This window comes from Oenanthe melanoleuca, chromosome 1A (genome assembly GCF_029582105.1).
Source record: "Oenanthe melanoleuca isolate GR-GAL-2019-014 chromosome 1A, OMel1.0, whole genome shotgun sequence".
In the NCBI taxonomy this organism is placed as follows: Eukaryota; Metazoa; Chordata; class Aves; order Passeriformes; family Muscicapidae; genus Oenanthe; species Oenanthe melanoleuca.
In genome coordinates this window covers 7810510-7833947 of record NC_079334.1, presented here as the reverse complement: position 1 = coordinate 7833947, position 23438 = coordinate 7810510, and positions in this window count along the sequence as shown.

The window sequence follows — 23438 nt, the reverse complement described above, 5'->3', positions numbered from 1 at the left end:
TATTACATAATATTTGCATAAAAGGGGAAGGAAAACAATGTTATTTCATTGGTCATTGCATGATCTACTATTCAGAGATTAAATGGTTCTTTTGACTTTTTCTCTGTTAACTGATCAGGGCTGCAAACCTCATTTTCAAATAGACACAGATGCTACTGTTTATGGACTGGGTATTGATACAGGAATTAAAATTACTTAAGAGGATGACAGCCTATTAAGAGTAAAAGGCAAACCTCTCATGGGAAAAATTACCTTATGTTCTGCAAGTGCTTAAAACTGTAGAATATGTTCACAACTACTTGTAGGAAAGAGATGGGAATGGACCAGCAGTGCTACTTCAGATTGAGAACCAGAAGTGGAACTTACATCCCCCACAGACTGGAATAACTGGTGCTATGGCTTTGTAGTAACCCAAAAGCATGGACTGAGGCTTAAAATTGACTTCTGTTGATGTCTTGTCCAAAAAACTTTATTGTGATTGCAAATGCCAGCCTGAACAAGCAAGGAGCAAAGAATTGATCGTTCAGGGCAATGAGTACGTTTGGGGAGAGGGGATTTTTTTCTCCTCTCCTGTGTTTTTCAGAAGTGCAAATCCAGTGAAACAGTTGCTCCAGGGATTCCCAGGAAACTGAGTGATTCCCACAGAGAGAATCTGCTGCCAGAGTACTGTGTCATTTGCAACAGCCATCCTGGAATATCATCTGTCCCAGTGTGAGTGAAAACTCCTGAGTTTTTTTCACCTGAGTGAAAACTGCATTCACAGTGGAAGGGCTCAGAGTTTACCATCATGTTCTGTATAAAAGATGAGAGGAAAGCAGCAGATTATAAGCTTCATTAGCTAGCTCTAGATCTACTGAAAAATAAGGATGTAGTGTAATGTCATAATTTAAAAACTGCTGGCAATTTGAGGTGTTGTGAAATTATATGATCTCCTTTGCATGGGTTACAAATGGAGGTAGAAGTTGCTAGGAACTATTGAGACATAGAAAAAGCCTCTCTTGAGCAGATTTTCCTAGCAGATATTTCTGATATTTTTAATAAGGACAATTATTTATTATTTGCTTGGGAATTTTGCAGTAGTTCCCAAAATTACTTAAAGATTACTTGGGAAGGCATTGTCAGGGCCCTGATTGCACTAATAAATCTTAATGATCCTGAACAGCCCCACCTGAGCCCTCTACCCACATTTCTTGAGAGACCAGGAGCTCTATTTAAGCTCAGCCTCAGCCCTTTGTTTTGGGTTTTTTTTAAAGCTTTGCTGGAGGAGTTATGGGTTAGAGCCATGCTATACAGCCAGATTTGGACCCATGCTCTGACTTCCTAGCTTGACCTGAACCTGCCTCATCATCACAGTCTTGCCTGAAGACCTGGATTCTTCACTGGACCTGGCCACCATCTCTGGATTTGTAGCTACAGGTATCCAGAATGTCTGTGGGATGGAGCTTGGCCAGTGAGGCACCTGCCTTGGTGGCCCCAGCATTCCCCTTGGCTCACTTTCCTTTAGGAAATAGCCTTGCCCAGGTTGCTTCCTCACAGGTACAAAGTAGAGCAGACTGTAGTAAAGAGGATTAATTAGATGCAGAATTTTGGGGTGGGTCATACACAGGTCAGGGAAGAAGTTGTGAATTGAAAGTGTTTGTGTAGCTTGTGAGACTACAGGAAATTATTAAATAATCACCATCTTGGTACAAGAACTTCTGATATGATGGGGGAGGAATTTGGAGGGGATGCTGGCAGTTCAGCTGACTTTCTCATCAACAAGAGGCAGAAATTAGCATTTTGCATTCCTTTTGAAGCTGTATGAGTGTAGGCTAGCACTCCTCACTCTTGGTTGGCAGCTGAAGACTTTGAGAAATCTTCTACCTGGATGTTTTTTTGTGGAGTAGCAATTATTTAGGTCATTCATAAGCCCTTAATTCCAAAGGGACAAAATCCAAAATGTCCTACACTTGCTGGATATGTTTAAAAACAACCTGTGTTAAATGGGCTATCTGCTGCTGATGTTGTTCTGGTAAGATACCAGTACTCCCCCACTCTTGGATGTGGGTGCTGTGCTGAGACAAGACCCAGAGCACATGAGCCCTTCATCCAAATGAAGCTTGGAGTTTCTCAGCTGGGGAGATCAGGACTGCAGGCTGTGCCAGAGATGACTTTTTTTTCAGCAGCAACAGTGTCATTTCCTCAAATAAAGAGGATTTGTTAAAAGCATCTTAGGTCCTGCTAGATTTTACTGGATCTAAGATAGTTCCTAAGTTACTGGCAAACTTTGGAGATTATCATGTCCTCCCCACAGAACACACCACAGATGGAACTACTTGGAACTGGGAGTTTGAGTCCCTATCACTGCTTTGTGAAGTCAATGCTCATTTTATCTGTGATAATCACTGAGCAGCTGAATGGTTTGGGGAACTTCCAGTTCAGAAGAATTCCTGAAAATATCTCACTTAGATTTGATTTGGATTGGAATCAAGTCTGAAAAGCCCCCTCAAATTTCCATTGAACTGCAAATCTTGCTTTTGAGCCAAATTTGATTGGAAAACTTAAACCAGCTAAACCTTGGATAGGGCCCTACATGAATCTGATGTGAATGCAAGTAGTGTCATTGGAGATAATTTGGGGTTCAGCCCTGGATATAAATACTCATGGCCAAATGAGAGCATTTCCAGGGTTAAGATTGTTCCTCTCCCTTTCTCATCCTAAAATTTGAGCGAGTACTTGTCAATCTCAAAATTGCAAAGGCCATTTCAGTGAGAAACTGCCCCCCTCATCAGGACATCATGTGTGAGGTGCTGCAGCCACAAATTCCTGCTCTTACACCTGACACTACTCAGGAGCCTTTAGCCATATGCTCCCGCAAGCAGCCTGAAAGAAACCTGGACAGTGAGTGGAAAACTGCAGACAGGTGCACTGAGATAGAATTTGGAGTAGCACATGAAAGAACCCTAATAGATAGGATACAATCCTATTGATACTATAGAGTTATACTATAGATAGCTGTTTAAAGTTATGTAATTTGTATTTAATCCTCTAGAAAGACTCTTCTACTTTTATTTCCTTTGAAAGGTGACATATAGATGTCAACCTTCTGTCCCAAGCTGCTGTGATGAGTAAGTGAAGTTAACAGATAGAGCTGTGAGTTGTCTTGAATCGGATCCTAGCACCTCCCTTATAATTCTAGTAAGCCACAGGAAGCTGTAAAGCTTCTTCAAGAAACTCTGCAGTAGAAGTGATGGAGATTTCAATCCAAACAAAGTTATTTATCCAGAATAAAAGACACAAAGAGTCTTCTTTGAGTCCCCTCCTGCTCAGGCCAACAGGGTGGCATCAGAGAAATAGCTGGCCAACATGTTTCTTTTCCAGCTGGAGCAACCTGCAATGGCCAAAGCTGTGAGTCAGCAGGTAAGAGGTTTTATAACACACGTGTTAGTTGCTAGAATAGTTCTGACAGTTTAGAGACTAGTATCTTTTATTCAGTGCATGGATCCAGTTTGTCACCTTGCTGTTTGAGAATGCACAGTAGGGAGAAAAAAAAACCAAACATTGGCACTGAGAGATGTGGATCCTTTCACACTAAAGTTGAGGAATAGGGACAAGCACAAAGGAAAATTCCACAGTAGAACTCTTTTGTTCAGGGTGCCAAGAAAAAGCATGAAAGATGATACTATTAAGGTTGGAAAATAGGAATCTCATGCCACTGATGTTAGAACCTCGGAAATAATGTGTCAAAGATGTTGGAACATTTAGAATACAATCTTTTACTGCTTCAATGTCATCAACATGTTGTTCTCACTATTTTCCTAGACAGGAGGATTTATTGAGTCAATTTGTCTTCAACATGTTAAATGTACTACGTGTAGGAGGGCAAGTTAACCTTATTTATATAGTATTACAAGGGAGAATGCTAACTCACTTTTGCACCCTTGAAAACTGTATTTCTTCTGACAGAAAATACCACACATTCAACACTCAGGCAGGTGTGAGAATAGTGTTTTTTAAAAGAATGGCTTCAACAAAGAAGAAATATACTGGGGGGTAACCCTACCTGTGGTGTTGAAGATACACAGAAAAGTTTATTTGGCTCTCGTTACTTTGCTTAAACTGCTTTCAGGCCAGGTACTCATCCGTCTTCCCTATGAGACCCTAAGATATCTTTTCTTGCTGGCCTTGAAATATTAGTCCTCTTTCTGCTTCATGCATTGCTTTGCTCTTCTCAGCTCCACCTTTTTTTACTGAATTTTGTGCTGCTCTTTGTGATTTACAGGAAGAACAATTTCTCTTTTTCCTTGATGTTAATTTCATTATCCCTTTCCTGCAGGTGTTGATAGAGCAAATAAAACTCAACCTTTTGCATTTTTCTTGTCTTTTACCCTGGCCACTTTATACCTGCTGTATCATCCCAAGGGTCTCAGTTCTCCAGCCTGCTCCTTCTGAGTGAGTTGGTTTTTTGTTACTGTTTGGTACAACCTGTGCAGTACAACATCCCTCTCTGCTGCTGTGTGTACTCAAATCCAGCTGGAAGTTAGGCTACTTTGTGCTAATTCCACATCTTGGGGCAATATCCAAGAGACCCCACCTCTCTGAGTTGCTTCTGGCTGAGGTGCTCTTCCTGCAAGTGATCTTCAGAGTACTAAACTTCTGTGGCTGTTCTTTTCATGTTCCCTTTCCCACTTGGTAGCTGCCAAACCCCTTTGGTATTTTCCCTTTTACTTTTCCTATATACCTGTTTGCTGTGCACACACACAACTGAGATTGTCACTGTGTTTTTTCCTGTACTTATGTTCATTGATATTTTCCTGCAATCTGTTTGAGATCAGTAGTTGTTTATTTGAAACTTCACCCTGAAAATATAAATATATGCTCTTTATATTTTAAACTTTTGCCCTTTTCATTTTCCTTGCACAAATTTCCCTTCTTAAAGCATATCATTCCTCCAGTCTCATCTTTTTCAACCCTTATTTTTTGTGTTTTCTGAGCAGCTTTGTATTTCCTCCACTTTCAATGGCTGTTGGTCAAACCTCAACATCTACATTTCTGCAGAGCAGTCATCCCATATAATTAAAATATCTAGCAGCCCTTTTACCTCCTAGCAAAGGCAGGTTTGGTAATATTTCTAGATGATTAATTAATCCTTAAATGCCTTTCTGTTTCTGAGAGGGATGCCATATGTTTGACTTTCCCCTCTTCAAGCAGAGGTGACGTAGCTGCTTTTGCTAATCATGTGAAAGGTGATATCATATGCAGAGAGAGGATAACAAGCAGGCTGAAGCCAAACAAGTCTAAAGGGTTCACAACTTGAGAGGCATGGTCTGACACCTCTCTCCTTTTCCTCCCCACTCTGCCAAATATTTCTTCAAAACATGACTGGCTTCTTCTCTTGCTAAGATAAGGGTCCTTGCCATACTGTGTCTTATGTCATAGATACTACAATCTGTTCTGCTTTGGCTTTGTAACAGCAACCTTACTTATTCAAACTAAGCCACTAGAAGTCCTTGGATGTCAGTCTCCAAAGCTCAGTCTCTCTTTCCCTCTCCACTTTAAATTGTTGAATCGGCTTTTCACCCTGAGCAGAACATCATCAGTTGCCTTTCAGCACCCAGTGCCTGTCTGGTGACACTTCTGTCAGCTTGAACCCAGCAAACACCCTGCTTCTACAAACTGCTACGGACCATCCTCCTTTCCTGATCTCTTAAACCAAACCCACGTGCCTGGAACATTGTGCTTGATGTTGTGCCTTGCAGCCTCACGTATCAGCTGCACTGCAGAAATCTCACTCTTCAGAATCTTGCAATTAATCATATTAAATGTCCAAAATAACAGTCCAGCTCTTACATATCAAAACTAGGCTGGTGCTTTATGGAGATATACATCCCATTGTTCACTGTGGTGTCTCAAGGAAGAGCAATCTGACTGAAAATTTTGTCATGGTTGAGATGTTTGCATGATCACTCTTGCACACATGGATCCTTGGTGACTAAAAAATCCTAATATAAATAACCCTATTTTCCTCAGCAGAGCTAATTGTAATGTTTCTGGTCACTTAATTCACTAATGCTTGAAAAATTTGGTTAGTCTGGAGCCCTTCCTATCTGGCAAATTTGTTAAAAACTGTTGATGACTTGCAGAGGTACTCTGGGAGAGATAGATGTGCATGTGCACACTGAGAACATGATTTCATAAACGAAAACCCTATAAAGAAGCTTTTAATGTTTGTGGACATTATATTTATCTGTTTTATTGTTACACACCACGTTTATCTCTCCTCACTGACATACCTGGTAATGTTGCCTTATTTTCTATTACTTTCATTGGGTGTAACACATTCTTATACCAGCACTTCCTTAAGTTTCCATGGATTTAAGGTTACAGGTGGCATGAGATTTCCTTTTCCTGTCTTTTGTAGTTCAGATCATCATCTGCCAAAAAAAGGCCTGCAAAAATGCAAAAGTGTCTGTATCCCGTGAACATATAAAATATGTATGTAAAAAAAAAGTATGTAAACTGCTTTCAAGGAACTCTACATGTTTGTGGATTTGAGAATATTTTAACTTAGCACAAGGCACTTGAAAAAATAGTTCAATGTGTATAGAGTGAAGTTGGATACTTCTCTGTTTCATTGCTTTACTTGAAAGAACAAAGAGCTGTGATGGCAGAGGTCATGTCTGTATCTGCATTTTGGACAGAGGTAAGCACTCAATACAGTCATTGGCATGTGGGAAGGCCAATTCATAGATAGGGGTGCTTTAATAACATTTCTAAACTTAGAATTTGGGCACTCTGTTAAGGTCCTCCAGGGCTCACACAATCTGAATCCATTTGGTAATAGTGTTGAGAGCTCTATAAAAGAAAGACCAAACAAAAATAAATTTTAAAAAACCCAAGCAACCATCAAAACTTTCACTTGATACCTAAAATTTGGATATTATTCAAACCACAAAGCAAAATAAGGTGAGAAGTACAACTGGTCTGGAAATTGGAAGAATCTCCACTCGGTTTAAGTAATGCAAATCCTTCAAAAGGGAAGAGCTTGGTGTGCTAGAGCAGGACAGATATGAGTTATTTCTCTAGAGTGGATGAAATGACAGTGATATAAAAATAACTTTTTGATATCTGATGGTGTTAGAGTTTTAGCTGAAGTGTACTTGCGCTAACAAAGCATCTCTAGTAATGGGACACTGCAAAATGAGGTCTGGGCTCACACTATGACCTTCATGTTTTTGGATTTTACTGTGAATGTAATGAACTAGAGACAGGTTTGTCTAAATATGAGCAATAACAAGTGAGGTACTTAAAAATTCAGAGTAAAAGAAGAAAAACAAGATGGAGTTGCAGTGTCCCTGTAAGCTCTGTGGAGCAGGCTCTGATTTTTTTTCTCAGCACTTGCACCATGCCCACATTAATAGCAAGACCCTAATTATGGATCTGGAGTAAGAGAATAGAAGATAAATTTATCTTCAAGAGACACAAATCACAAAGCAATAGCATCTGAGAGGAAAATGTCATCAAAACATGCTGGAATTAAATCTACTAAGGGGATGCTTAGTCAGAAGATTTTACAAAGTTTGGTGCTTTGTCTACAAAATTCCTATTACATTCTGCATGTATATTAGGCAATGATTTCCAGCTTCTTAAATTTGTTATTTGTTTAAATTTTCCTAATTACTCTCCTTAATTTTGTTTCATTACTTCTCACAGTGCTGAACCACATAAAAGAACATCTACAAAGTGAGTTGTGCTTATCACTATCCAAAATGAAAGTATTAAAAGAGACCTGTTAATTCTGCAGGTAAGATCACCACAAAGGAAGATTCTTTGGTCTGGACTCAGTTCTACCAATAAGTGATTCTGGATGCCATGTGACTTTCACTGATGTTGATGTTAAAACTCAGAGTTTAGTGACGTTTTAGTGACTCACTTTAGTGAGTTTTGAGTCATGCAATCTTATCCCTTGATTTACTTGGACAGAAAAAGACCTGAATGAAGAATAGGATGGAATAATTAAACTTTTTTTCCCTGAAAAAAACAATTATTGGGGGGATGAAACAGAGGAATGAACAAACTACTGGGAGAGGGAAAATATGTATCTAAATAGGAGAGAAATTGAGAGACTTGCATTGTTACACAAAGGATTTTTAGGGAATGCTGAGATCTGCCCTTAAACTTTGTCTTGTACCTAAAGTCCCTGTGAGATAAACCTGAGTTCACACCTTTGATGCTTGGTTCTGGGGAGATTCATGGAGTCTCTGCTTTCCAGGAAAACCCCTAATTAGAGAGAAGATGATTTTTTGAAATAGACCTATCTTTAAGTCCCCTTTCATATTTTTTCTTCTTCTCCAAAACTGTCCTTACCATTAAACTACACAAGGCCAAATAATAAACTCACCTTCATTTGAACAACTTTCCTTGTGAATCTGGCCACTTCTTTCCAAAGCTTCATTCTTCAGAAATAAAACACTTCAGGTCAAACAAAATGTTTCCTTTCACTTGAAAAGGAATGTTTTTCCTTTTCTTAAAGCTGAAAGTGTAACTGTGGGTCACACTGAAGCCAAATGTATATTAGATTCAGCTACCAAAATAATTCATTAGCACAGCTCTATGGCAGGGTGTTTTTCATGGCAAATTAACAACTGTAGTGTGCCTTAGGACCTTTGGATGAAAGAGGTTATAGGAACTGGAAGGGATCATTAGATCTATTTAATTTGTCTTTAGTAACATGATGGAGGAAATAACCAGTATATTAAACGTACATGAAATATTTTTGGAATGTGTAGTCCCTTGGAAAGGAATGAATAGTTCATGTTATTAGCAGGAAAATGAAGTATATATAATCCACTGTGTGTGGTTGTCATCAAAGCCCTACTAGGAATGCAGGACTAAATGTGCTATTTTTACTTTCTTTTTCTTTCCTGCTTTGTTTGTGGCTTTGGCAGAACTAAAAAAGACCTGGATAATATGAGAGAGATTGTTTTTCATTTATCATGATTGCATTTGAGGTGCTGTCTTCAGCATGAAGGCACAATAAGCTTTTCATTTATTATTTGCATTAGAGTAGGGCATGGAAGCCTAGGCTGATATCAAAACTCCACCTCTAGGCACTCTGTGCTCATGGGGAGGAAGGGTCTCTGCATCTGAAGAGTTCATGATAAAATAGTTGTGGCAAATGCTGAGGGGTGCACAGAGGTGTTCACCCCATACCTGGAACATCCTGCCAGTGCCTGGTTTCTGCCCTGCTGCCTCCCCTGATCCCTAATGGATGCACATCCTTATTAGAAGAGTGTGATACATGAGTCACTACAAAGTGCACGTGTATGTACCTGCACTATCTTAACTTTGTTGTGACAGAAATTTAAAAATAAATATATTCCTTTTCACCTCCCAAATCTGACCTGGCAAGAACATTCATTTTAAAAAGCTGGTGGTAATGCCATATAAGATATTAATCAGCCTTCAATCCATACCCTTTGTAAGAGAAAATGGGATGGTACATGCCTAGTCTTATTTTATTGCAGTATTTTAACAACAGATGCAATGCTGCCTTTGTTATTATCCTTTATTCCTCAGACAGTGTTCCCCCTCCTAATTATTACTTGTCGTCTTCAGTAAGATTGAGAAATGGCATTTTTTTGAGCTCAGGTAAATATCAAAGCAATCTTACTTATAATGACAGAGCTGCTTTCACTGGGGAGTGAAGCGTAATGAACTAAAAAAGGAATTTAATATGCTTTCCAAATTAAATAATGTATTAATTTCTGCTGAACAGTGGTCCCCAGTCCCCTTGAAAACCGCGGGTCTGGTATAAATACCTGCAAAGTTTGAGGGAGGTTTGGTAATCAGTACCCAAGAAGCAAAAAAGGAAGATCAGGGCCATCTCCTTCAGCTCCAAGTTGCCCATCATACCCAAGGGTGGGCTGTGTCAGGGCATTCTCTGGGACACTGGGCTGTGTCCTTTGTCTGTTCCTTGGTTTGTCCCTTCCCCACTGGCAGTGGAGGATGTTATCAACCCCATTCCCACTGTGTGAGCCCCAGGTTTGCTCTCTTGCCATCCATCACAACATGCAGATCTTCCTTGCTGGAATCAGGATTACACCTCCCCCTCAGAAATGGCCAGGTTTCAGCTTTTGTGATAGCAAACTGTTTGGATACAGAAATTCTAAAGGTTTGAAAATCAGAGGCAATTCCTGAGAACAGGCAATTTCTCTTTAGTATTTCCTTTAGGCAGATACTCTTTTGTTTCAGGCACGTGTTTATTTAAAAGGAATAGGAGAAGATAAGAAACTCATTCAGCTCAGTAGTCTGAACCTCTTGGAGAATTCTTTAGGATTGTGCTGAAAAAAACAGTGCATTTAATGATTTTTTTTTTTCCCCCCAGCATCATTATTTTTTTCCCTCTCTGAATATTTTTTTTATTTCAGAAAAGGAACAAAAAACAATCCAAACAATTTTAGGTAGAATTTAGTGATTCTTCTCTCTAATATGGCTTAAGGTCATTAAAAGCAGCATTGCTGGGAGCAAGTGTGGGCACAGAAACCTGTATTCCACCACTCTCCACAGAATAACCATACTTAAAGCATTCCCATCTGGGCAGAGAGAAACAGACTCTCAAAAGTGTTAAGAAATAAAGGAAAAGTCCCTGAAACTGAGAAATTTCCAGGCTATTGCTGCTACAGTGGGACTAACAGAGCTGGCCAGAAATTTGCTGTTTAAGAACTACTTAAAAAAAAAAAAATCATCTCATTTTGTTCATTAAACTCAAATCCATTTCATTTTAATTCACTTAATGAGTGAAATAATCCTTTTCACTGTGAGGAAAAATAAAAACAACAAGGATGTACTTCACTTTAGGCTTAACTTTTCAGTTGTTCCATTTCTCTGTATATTCCTCCTATTATTTAAAAACAAGCCACTAGTACTCAGAGATATCCTTTATTTTTCAGAACGAAGTGACAAAATACCATTTTTTTTTCATTAAAACATAAACAAGAAGCTGTTTCAATCAGAACTCAGAAACAGCCACTCATCATTATTTTTGAAGTAAAAGATTGAGTTCTGAACCACGGCGACGATTCGGGGAGCGCTCACATTTACATGTTCTTCCTAATACCTGGAATCGAGGTCAAAAATAAGAATAATGTGTTAAAAAAAAAAAAAAAAAGTTTTTCTTTTTTTATCCTTAACAGGCTCTTAAAGCTATTTCGTCCGGAGAGGGATATTGAGAAAGCATTTCCTGTGAGGCACTGACCTTAGTTTCCTTTCGTGCTCTGATTTTTATTCGGCTTTTCCCCCGCTTTCCCGCGGCGGCTCCTGAGGCGGCGGGCGGGGCGAGGGCGCCCCCTGGTGGCCGGCGGCGCAGCGGCCTCACCCGGCCCGGGGCCTCCCCTCAGGGAAAGGCCGCGAGAGGAGCGGTCATTTGGGTATTTGGGGTCGGGAAATTCTTCACCGAAAGGGTAGCGAAGTGTTGGGACAGGCTGCCCAGGGAAGGGTTTGATTTGCCGACCCGTCACGGTGTTGCTGAGACCTGTAGATGTGGTGAAATTCGCAACGCCGGAGGTTTGTGTCCAAAAGGGAGACGGAGGAGTCCTGTAATTTTATTTGAATAAATGGAGAGGGGGTCCATCAAATTGTTGGGAGATTCAAGATTCAGCTCCCTTTTTATCCTAATTTTCCTTTCCCCCATTTGGATTCAAGATTCAGCCCCCTTTTTATCCTATTTTTCCTTCTCCCATTTGGCTGAGGTACTTGGAAAGCACAGATTTCCCAAACTGCCTACTCCATGCCCCCCTCTAATAGGCACAACCCTCCCCCACCTTTTTTTTTTTTTTTTATCCTATTATGCAAAAAAAATATAATTCTATTAATCCTTTGTTATTTTTCTCTAAGTTCAGGAATTTTATTCAGCTTTGGCTGAGCAGCAGTCTGTCAATTAGCAACGTTTTCTGGAACTGACAATTTCTTCCTTTACTTCCTTATCCGTAAATTCCTTGCCCTATGTCCAAGCAGATTCCCATGGTTTGTTTGTAATACATTCATCTTTTTCATTTCATTAGGGACACAGTTTGGTGGTCAGTGCAAGGTTACTGGTTGGACTCAGTGACCTGGGAGGTTTTTCCAACCTTGATAGTGTGATCAGCCACCAGAAGATGACCAGAAGTGCCGTGTTTGTCACAGCTCTGCTGTCCATCCTCTCCTGGCTTTGGCAGCCCTGCAGGGAGAACCTGCTGAGCTGAATGCCCTGCCCTGTGCTTTCCTGAGGTTTCCTCCGTGGAACTGTTGTGCTCATCGTGCTCCAAAGCACCTGATTGCTCAAGTGCAAAAAAAACTGGTGAGTGCCCAAGTAAGTCACCCATGTAGGCAAAGCAAGAAACTGAGCTGTTTCCTTTCCCTCCCAAAAGATATGAAATGGGATAAATGAACTGTATGACACACAGGCTACAGACTGAACATGTTTCTCACTTTTTTTTTCAGGCCAACTGGAAAACCAGACATTTTCCCACAAATGTGTTTGACTAAATTATGGGCTCTGTGTTCAGCAGGGGTCCAACAGATTGTCCCATATGGGAATAGGGCCTTATGAGAAGAAGTCCTGTAAGAGCTTGTCCTAATTCCAAAGAAAGGAAATATATTGGTTCTCTTCTGTTTCAACTCTTCAGGTAACCATGATGTAGCTGGGAGAGTGAAGGAGATGATGACACTGCTCTGATCCTCAGCCTTGGAAACCTTAAGCATGCACTGAAGTGTTTCTGCTGAAGACTATACCACACATATTAGTAGTTCATCTCTACACTTTACCAAGTTCTTGATCCTTATACCCCTTGTTTTTAATATTTAGGTGACAATGCTAAGCAGAGTCTGACTTGAGGCTGAAGAAACACTTGTGTCCAGGCATTGATATGTAGGTAGGTGGACAAATAACACAAATTGCTCACTCAATCTATTGATTGGTCACTGGGTGGCACCTTCCAGGCCATTCATTAATCACTGACAAAGCCTCAGAAGTGATGCATTAAAAGGTAAATACTTTCTGGATGTTTTTCTTCTTTTTTAAGGTTTTGAGGCAATGTTGGAGTCTCTTAGGAAAAAAAAGAAAGGAACAGTTGGAACAACTCATTCAAAACAGTCATATTCTTTTATTTGACAAAGGGATCAGAGTTTCTGCTTTTGTAGAACTTTCCTGCTCTTTTTCCTTACCCACAAGTGAAAAAGGGCATAAACAACAGAAAGCACCAAACCCCTTTTCCTCAAAAATTTATATTTCCCTTGGAAGAGAGAACTGCCTGCTTTGCTTTGCTTAAAAGGTGTTCCACCTATTTTTTTTTTAATGGAGAATGGATGAGAAGTAAATGAGAAGTCTTCTTTTACTTACATTGTCCTTTTTATTCCATAGAAGAAGATGGTTACAGAACATATCTTCCCACACACTCTTATTTTGAGTTGTGTGCCCTTTTCTTTGAGAAGAAGGGGTTTAGAGATCACAGAACTGAAATAAATCCCTCCAAAAATCTTTTTTTTTTTTTTTTTTTCAAATATTTCTTCCTGTGAGAAAGGCAGATGCAAGACAGCAAATAACAGAAGTGATTTCTTTTAAAGGTGGTACTAGGAATTAAAGTAGTGCTTTTCTTAGGATTGCACAATTTTTCCCTTTCTCTGAAGTATCTGCTGGGGTTTTTAAAAGTTGTTTCACTTCTTTAGTCAAAAAGCTGAAATTTTATCTCAGAGTTTCAACAGAGGCAGGGAAAAAAAAGTGAGAAATTTGGCAGGAACAAAAATCCTGCCAACGAGCTTCCATAGTTATGTGAAGTGGAAATGGAGCCACTGCTGGTGCTGCTGTTTTTCACTCAGCTGACATCTGGTCTGCATGAGAATTCACATTGGCACGTAGGGTGTAAATCAGGTGAGATTCCATGTCCTCCTTGCCCTTTCTGGAATTAGGAACTCAATGGGGCTGTGGTTTCTAGGTAAAACTTGTGTTCTAGGACTGTCCAGGTCAGCCCTTGACATGAGACCATCCTAGACAGAACAAGGATATACCACCCTTACAGGAATGAAAAAGAGAGCAGGGAAATGGAGAAGCAAATCAGGAATTAATGTTTGCTCATCAGTGTAGTCAGAAATATATAACAGTTAAGGTTAAGTTAAGTAAGGTTAAGTAAGTTTAAGTTAAGTAATATGACAGATTGAGGCTCTTTGTGCCAAAGAAGCGATCTTGTATTTTTAGGAGTTGATAATTTTTCAGCCTGTGCCAAATTTAATGCTAATAAAACAACATTTTTGAAGATTTAGCTATTCATTCAGGTGGGTTGCTCAGATATCTCCTTAAGCTGCTCCCAAGCTCAGTGATGTCCTGCTCTGTGTTTCTCAATGGGCTAGGCATGCCCTGAAATGTTTAAAGCCATATGAGAAAATGTGGCAGAAAATGTCTAGAAGGAATTATTGCTGGGAAAACCAAATCTTAAGGATATTTCATTACTGGTTGGCAGATTGTATGCTGTGGCTTTATGCAGTTTTGGTGCCTTCATTGAAATCTTCTGTAGAGCTCGAGTGTGAGGCAGTTATCTCACAGTCTGTGCTGACCTGAGCCTGGAGAGCACACTGTCCACTTTATAGATGACAAATGGCACAAATCCCCCTTGAACTTGCATTCTTGTGGCTCACCTTATCATGGTTCTTGGTAAAGTGTCCCAGAGAAGCTAAAATAGTCAGTGGAGTCTTGTCCTGGATAAGTTTAATAAGCTGGTAGGCTGATCGCCAGTCTGTGCTCATGCAGTTGTTATTAATCCTGTATAATTCCAAGCACATAAATCAAGAAGCTCTCCTGAGTTTCCTTTATAATCTCTAGAGGAATGTTTCTCCCACCCCTCCCCATGAATGTAATTCAATTCTTAAGTAAGGAGCAGTGCATCTCCAGAGAATGGTTTAGCTCTCCCAGGTGGCTCAGATGAGATGGAATCAGATCACCATCTCTTCTTTAATAGAAATGCCAGGATAGGCTCCACTGCACCTGGATCACATAGCAGTGAGTGCTAGCTGCTGAAGAAATTTGGGAAGCAGAAATATGAGACGAGGAGCTGCAAAGATCTGATCAGTCCTTTCGGTGCTGGAGAAGGGCAGGCAGGGCAGTGCTGACCCTGACATGACCTTATTCTGGCAGGCAGTGCCTGCTGAGTCAGCACTGGCTCGTATCTCCTCTAGTGCTGGCCAAGGAGTGCCACTGCTTCCCCATCTCCCTGCACAGTCCCCCGTGCTGTTCTCTCCAGGGCTTCCCTCCCTACAAGAGCCTTTTCCAGGAATGCCTCGGGTTTTACTGTTTTCTGTGTTGTTTTCCTCCTTCAGTGAAGGGTCAGAGTTATTTACCCCCACACTTTTTCCTCAGCAGTGGCACAGAATAGAACCACACCTTGTGCTCCACAGGGGTGAGGGAGACCCAAAGTGAAAGCCCCATTTACAGAGCAACTGAACCCACCAGCAGCACTTTGCTGCTTCCTTACCTGCACTAACTAGAGAGCAGATTTGGGGCTAAAACAGAAGAAAATTAACTTTTTTTTCCATCTTGAGTTTAGTATAGGAATAATAGGGATGTATAGCAGGATGTGATTCCTTGATCACTCAAAGCACAGCCTTGGCCACTAGGCCAGCAACAGTTACAGCCCTTGGGGCCTGTGCAGCTACCACAGCACCTTCATGGCCATCCCCCCACCCATGTCCTTCAACAGCATCCATCTGTTCAGCTGTTTGTGCTTTTAAACCCAGCAGATAATTAGAAATACTCCTGCAAATTGGTTTGAACTAGAAACGCTGTTGCATTCGATTCTGGTTTCAAAAGGAATTCTAGTTAAAGCATCCCAGCTTCCACAGGGAGGCAGCAGAATACCTGTCAATTTCTTTGCAACTTTAAACTTGCTGATGCTTTTTTTCCTTCTTTTAAAGAGCTCTTTGACCCAGTGTATATATTGTTTGGATTAAGAGGTTTTAAGAATTTGAAGTTCAGATGAAAATTTTTTCTTGCCAAGACCGAGCTTGCCAAGATCAACATTCCCGTTATTTCCCTCTGAGCTGCCACCAAAATGATTTACAAGTTATATAAGAGCCAATTTTGAAAGAAATATGCTTTTAATTAGAAACAAAAATCAGGGTGACCCTATTGAGACAGTGTAGTTACATTCTGTCAGTATTTCCATTATTTTCAGGGATTTATCACCTCAGGAGAAGAAAGCATTCTACTCCTGTGAAACTTGGAATTTTAGTACTCAATACTAAAAATATAAAATTAGTAGAAAATAATACTATAAAGTACAGCATTTCCAAACCAGGCATTCAAATATCATGGAGCAGACATCCACCCAGCTCCCTGCTGGCTTAAAAAAGGTGAAAATTTTAAAATAATACAAATAGATTTTTTGTTTGTCTTCTGCTGTGTGAACTTTTATGATCTCTATTTTCAAAATATTTCTTTGCAATCATAGAGGCTAAAAAGCATTTTGCTTTTTCCCTTTCTCTAAATGGAAGTTGAGATTTTTTTTTATGTGCTTGCATGACCCTGAAGCAGAATTTTGGAAAAAATTTCAAATATCAAAACTTTATATCTTCACTAAATTCAGCTATATGTAACTTTTCTGAACTGCCTATATGCTTAGAGTAGCTTGCTGGGAAAGAGAGTCAGAAATGTTTTAAATCAGAATGGACAAGCCAGGAATATTTAAATTGTGTATTTGTTTAAGTTATGAGCAGCTGAATTGAAATGCACCCTTCAGAAAATATAGATTTTTTACTTTGATTAGTTTTGGATGGGCTTTTTTATTAATGCATGCAAATTCATAATTTCTGTTAGCTTTATCTACAGAAGAGGTTTCTCATTGCTAGGAAAGCACACATTTCTTTCATACTGTCCTGAAATAGATATCTGTCTGCCTCTGAATTTCACTTCACAGGAGACATCCCAAATAAGCCTTCTCAGCTCCTTTACTCCATGTATTTGCAAAAATACTGCTCTCATGAGGAGTCTCTTAATTGATCCAGGTGGTAAATCTATGTTCCTGGTGAGACTGGGGGTTTTAGACTATTCTTACAGGTTCACTAACTTTATCTTTTTTGGCTATCTCCAGGAGATCAGATCTTGCTCATTTCATGGTCATTTCTTACCAGCACAGAGCTAGATTTGGTTAGTTCAACCCCTGTCTACTTAAGAAAAAGCAAGAGGATTTCAACAGAAATTTCAAAATTCTGTTGAAAGCAAAATCCTTAAAAACTCTTCTGCATTTTTACCACATACAGATACTTTCTTCATATCTTTTTTCATTGACTTACCCAAACAGTGGGTTCCATTAAAAAAAAAAAAAAAACAAAAAAACAAAAAAAACCCAAAAAACTGGTGAAGCAAGTAACAGGTAGAGAGAGGTAGAGATAACTGCCCTGCAACAAACTCAAGTGAGTTAGGGAAAGAACCAAAGAGTGGCTTAGAATCATAACCAAGGGACACTGTGAGCTGGTACCAGAGTTGTGAGCTTGTACCCTTTGGAACATGGTTACAGGTAAAAGATGGATGATACAATTTGAGTAACTGGTAGTGTCAGGCTCTGCTGAGGCACTGGGTTCCTTCTCTAGCTCTAACATTGCTCTCTCTGCTTTGGAGGTGCCTCATTCCCAGTGTAAGCTGCTACCCTGAGCTGAAGGGCAGGGTTAGATGGCCCAGAGGGAGAAGGATGGTGTGGCACTAGGGAAGAGCCAAAGGAGAGCTCCATCTTCATGGTCAATGATAAACACGACCTGAAAGCCTACAGTAGTTAGGGAAACACCCCAAAATACACTTAACTTCCACAGCAGCAGCTGGAAGAAGCCACCAAACTGTCAGTCCTGGTCCATGACTCTGGGAGTGCCTTAGGTCCCAGACCCTGGTGGGGCCTGTCCAGTCCCCAGGGGGAGAGGGGCCAATCCTCAGCCTCTGCCTAGAGTCATTGACTGGACTTTGATACTTTGATCTAAGTGGAAGAACAGCTGCTGGGCATGGAGGGTGTGAGTCTTTCTGAGCCTTTGGTTCCTCCTCAGTGTAACTGATGATCTCTATCTTGCAGGATTGCTGGGAGGGTGAATGCATTAGTCACTGTTCCGGTGAACTACAGGGATGGCTGTTGTCAGGGTAATTTATTAAGTCTTTCCTTCTTTGCTTTTTCCTCCAGTGTTTGGAATTGGTATCATTATGGCAGGTCCTCCTGGTATTCACAACTATATTAAAAATAATCATATTATGATTAAAGGGCAAATGTACATCACAGCCTGAATTCAGGTAGGGCCACAGAAACATAGGACCACTGTGTTTTACCAGTAATGGAGAGCCAAGAACCTGACAACAGGGTATCAATGAAGGTTTTTGTGATGTTTTCTGTTAAATAGATTCAAAGGCTCTGATTCAGGCTCAAGAAATTCATCTGCCTTTAAAATTAGCTGATCTATTTTTCACATCATAGCTGCAGTGTTTCTGTTCTCTGCCCTCTCTTTCACTTCATATGTAACCACATTTTAGTGGTAGATGAAGTGATTCCTATATATAGCATGTAAAACACTTTGTGATTCTTTCAGGGAATAAGTCCCAGATATATCAGATATTTATTTAGCACAGTATTTTTCAGTAGGATCACGGTCAGGAGCACAGCCTTGGAGCACTTTCTGGCTTCAAGCTCAAAGCTGAGCCTACTGAATGTGACTTGACCAGAGTGTTTAAATAGTAGACATGCTGAGAAGAAAAAACAATTTTTGTCTGCATCTTTGTTGAAGCAATGAGCTCCTCACCCTGGATTAATTGCAGTTTCCAAAGAGGCTGACAGTTCTGCCCATTGCCATAGGAGAGGAAATACCAAAGAGTACACTCAAAGGAGGCCCTTTCCAGGAATTTAGAATTTGCTATACCTATCAGGTCAGATATCCTGTTCCTAGCAGCTGTCAGGACATGATGCTTCAAAGGAAGTTGGATGAGTTTACGTGGCCAAAGCATGACTGACTAAAGATGGAGAGGACTGAGGTAAGCATCTCTCTGTGGTGCAGGACTCAGCTTTCTGCCTGTAGGAGGAGATCTGATTACCCTGGCTTAGTAAATTGTATAGCTGTATTGTAAGTAGTAATCATCTTCAGGCTTCTACAATTTTGCCAGGTCATTACATTGTCCCTCTCAGTTACCTGTTCAGCATTTGCTACATTTTCCAAAGGTTTTACAACCAGAATAGGGTACAGTTCAATGGGGAGGCACCACGTGATTTTGTGTGACCAGTTATGTGATTATTCTGCAATGTATTTTCTGCTGGGTCCTGATTTTTGAAACAGATGGAAAGTGGGCAGAGAGCTGAAAGCCTGAAGACCACTCAGCTTCAGCTGCTTTCCTGCCCACCAAATTACAAGGTCAGGCCTTCCTCAACACTTCTGAAAAGTGCCATATGCTAGAGACACCACCAGTCCTTTCAAGTGTCTATTGACTTCAGAGGCCAGCCATCTTAAATTACCCTTTGCTACTGAGGCTTCACACCAGCAAGGATTTTATTCCATGTATTCTTTCAATGTGCCTCAACTTTTGAAAGCTTACAGCATCAACTAAATTTGTCATCCACAGTAAGTGGACCTGAGGTTTTCTAAATTATTTGAAAATTAAGAATTTGAGTACTTCTCATCTGCCTTCCCCTCCTCCTTGGAAATCATAAGTCATGTGGTGTTGTGCCCCTAGTGCTGCTCCCTTGCTTCTAGGAATGGGTTGACTTGAAAGTAGGTTGATAATTTAGTCATACTTATCTTTAATTATCTCTACAGAAAAAGGACCCTTGAAAATGTTGAGTAGGAAAATAAAACAGAGAAACATTAACTTATTCCATACCTTCCTCAACTTGTATATGTTTTTTTCTGAAGTATTAGGTACAGTAGAAGGAAAATATTTTTTTTAAATTGTTGTGTAAAGGTAGGAAATTAAAGAGGTTCTATTATTCCAAAGAATTTCATTTTAAAACAGAACATTCCTTCTCTAAATCTCTTGAGATATACATATCCTCTAGCATAGGAAAATCAATAGATAAAAAGTTCCAGTTCAGTTTCCCCTGGATGTGATCAAGTACACTCAAATATTGAATGATAAATAGGCTAATTTACACATCTGCCAAACTGGCATTAGCATTTTACTAACTCCCTGCAGTGTCATGAGGTTTAATTAATGGTTGTAAAGCACTCCTCTGAATGAAAGGTATGACTTTTTACATTTGAGATTATGTAGGTCCATAAGTTTCTGCTGTATTTGTAACAGCTGTCTAGAAGACTAATGGCTTTGCAGATTTACTGCTGTGCTCTGCTGCTTTTTGCTAGCCTGCACTTTTTGCAAGTTTGGTACTGGTAGTAACTTTCAGAGATTAAGACCCATCCTAAATTTGTTTTCAGATGAAAGAAAACACTTAATTTTTCAAGGCCATTTCCTTACATTCTAATACCTGTAACTTGCACTGTGTCAAATTAATGCAAAGGGCACTACATTATTCACAAGAATGGTGGTTTTCAAGTAGCTGTGGAAAAAAAATATCAATTTATGCAGCCTCAATGAGACAACCCAATGAAGAAATGTCACTTTGTCTGGCTGCAACATCACTGGGTTGGCTGCAGGAGCAAGGTAACATGCACTGACATCTCTACAAAGAGTTTTAAGAAGAAGATGGGTAAAGTGACAATTCAAAGTATTTGTGCAGTTCTTATCTGAAGGCTCTGTCTCAATTTCTGCTTTTAGCTCCATGTGGTCCTGCATGTTAGACCTTTGAGACTGCCCAGAGTATTCCAGTGAGATCACCAGCTCTGTCTAAAGATCATGATGGGACCATCTTACTGAGGTACAAAGGACTTTTTTTTTTTTTTTTTCCTAAATCCTTATCCTCTGTTCTACTCCATCAGTGTGTCTCCTGCTAATTTGGTGTAACTGCCCTTTTTGGGTGGTGGGAAAGAAAGAGATGAGAGTGAATGTATGGCCTTAACTTGAGCAGCAAAAATCTGCAGGCTGATCAAATATTCAGTGATTTTGGCCTCTGCCTTTTGGATTGCTCCACATCACTCAGCACTGTTGACTTGGTCCAAAAAACATCCCAGTTTTTTCTGTCATTGGTTTGAAAACTAAAGAGAGACAAATAGAGCATGGTTGCCTTGGTCACCCTGAAAGTGTCGTATCCCCAGCTCCCATGGATCTGCTGTATCCTGTCTGAAAGCAGGAAGGCTTCCCAGCTCTGAAGCAGAGCCCCAAACAACCCACTGCAATGCTCCATGCCATGTGCCAAATGGATTCAGTGGTCTCCTGAGGCTGACACAGCTGCCAGATCTTGACAGGAAGAGTAACAACCAGGTAGGCTTTTTTAGTATTATCCCATAATTCTATCAGATATATCAATATTAGATACAGATCAAGGCAGGGTATCCTGGGCCTATAAAACTAACAAGTGAATTATTTTACTTACAGAAGGATGTGGCTTTTAACCACATCAAGTAGAATGAGTAACCCAAAGTGTCATTTATGTGTTCTTTATTGTTATATTGATCCTAAATATTGGGGACTGCCAACAACAGCCATCTCTGCTTTAATTATTTTTATCTGTTCTGGCAGTGTAAAGACCAGGACTATAGAAACACATATATCTAAAGTGTTTGAGTTTTTCCCATGCTTTTCCTTAGGATAACCAACTTAGATTCAATTGTTTTTAGAACTCAGCAATTCTGTGGCATGTATAATCAGAAATAATCCTGAATCAATCCAGATGCTGACATGTGATAATTCCTTTACCGCCTTTCTAAGACAAGCACAGTGTTGGAGATGCATTCTTTTTAACTAGCACCTCTTGTCTGGAGAGCTAGAAAGCAGCCCTGCAAATAATTATCACCTCTGCATCAGTGTTGGAGCAGGAAGCAATGCTGTACCAGTGCTAGTGAAGGACTGAAAAGTATAGAAAGAGCTTTAATTACTGAGCAATTACTCATAGCAGGTCAGCAACAAACTTCAATCACCATCATTCTATTACTCTGTTTTAAATTGTTTCCTTTTCCTGAGAGAATTATGACAAAAAACACTGTATAAACCTTATGTGAGCTACATCTGACTGCAAAAAAAAATTCCAAAAGAGAAAAATCTCATTATTGGTGATTTTAATGAATGTATCCTGAAAGGTAGAGAGTGATGCCTCTATGGAATGCATGGATAAAGGTTGAAATTACAAACAGTGCATGGGAACATGTAAGAAGGAAAAGTACAGGACAAACAAATAAAAGTGTCACTCCCCTTGTACATGGAAGAACATATCTAAGGGGCTGCAATTTCTGTAAGTAAGGAGAAGTTGCTCCTGAAGGATGGGCTTTTGCTCCTGCTAACAAGACAGCACTGCTGTAGCTTTTTGCCTGCCTCCTGCATTGACAGAAGCATTCCCAGGGATAGAAACCATGAGATCTTTGTAAGCACTCAGCAAACCCTCTATTTTCTTTGCAGGGATGCAGCTACAAGCCAGTAGGAGTGCCAGTGGATAGCCCTCCTCTGTTCTGGGTACTTCCCAAGAGCCCTGCAGGCTATTGATAGGGAGGTGTGGTGGGTTGACCCAGGTGCCCATCAAAGCTGCTCTGTCACCAATCTATACTAATCAAATCACAGCAGGATAATAAAGGAGAAATAAAACCAAATCTTAAACCCCCTTCCTCTACCCTTCTCTTCTTCCTGGACTTAATTTTATTCACAAATTTTCTACCTCTTTCCCTGCAGTAGTGCAGGGGAGCCAGGAATGGGGGTTGTGGTGAATTGGTCTCTAACTGTTTCTGCTGCTTTTTCCTCCTCAGGGAAAGGGCACCTTACACTCTGTCCCTGCTCCAGTGTGGGGTCCCTCCCACAGGAGACAGTTTTCCAGCAACTTCTCCAACCTCAGTCTTTCCCTCAGGCTGCAGTTCTTCACAAACTGCTCCAGAGTGGGTCTCTTCCGCAGGTCAGTCCTTCAGGAACAGCCTCCTCCAGCGTGGGTCCACCACAGGGTCACAAGTCCTGCCAGCAAACGTGCTCCATCCTGGGATCCTCTTTCCACAGATTCTGCAAGGACCCTGCTCCCAGCACAGGCTTCCCTTGGAGTCACAGCCTCCTTCAGACATCCCCCTGCTCTGGTCTGGGCTCCTCCAGGAGCTGCAGGTGGATACCTGCAACCACCTGCCCTCCAGGGGCTGCAGGAGCTCAGCTGCCTCTCTGTGGGCTGCACCACAGGATCTCAGGGGAATCCCAGCTCTGGAGCCTTGAGCAGCTCCTGCCCCTCCTTCTGCCCTGGGTGTCTGCAGAGCTGTTCCTCTCATGTGTTCTCACCTCACTCTTGTCTGTACCCAATTACAGCTGTGCAAAAACTCTTTTTTTTGTTGTTATTCTTAAATCCATTATGCCCTAGGCATCACCACCATCTCTGCTGGGCTCGAGCTTGACCAGTGGC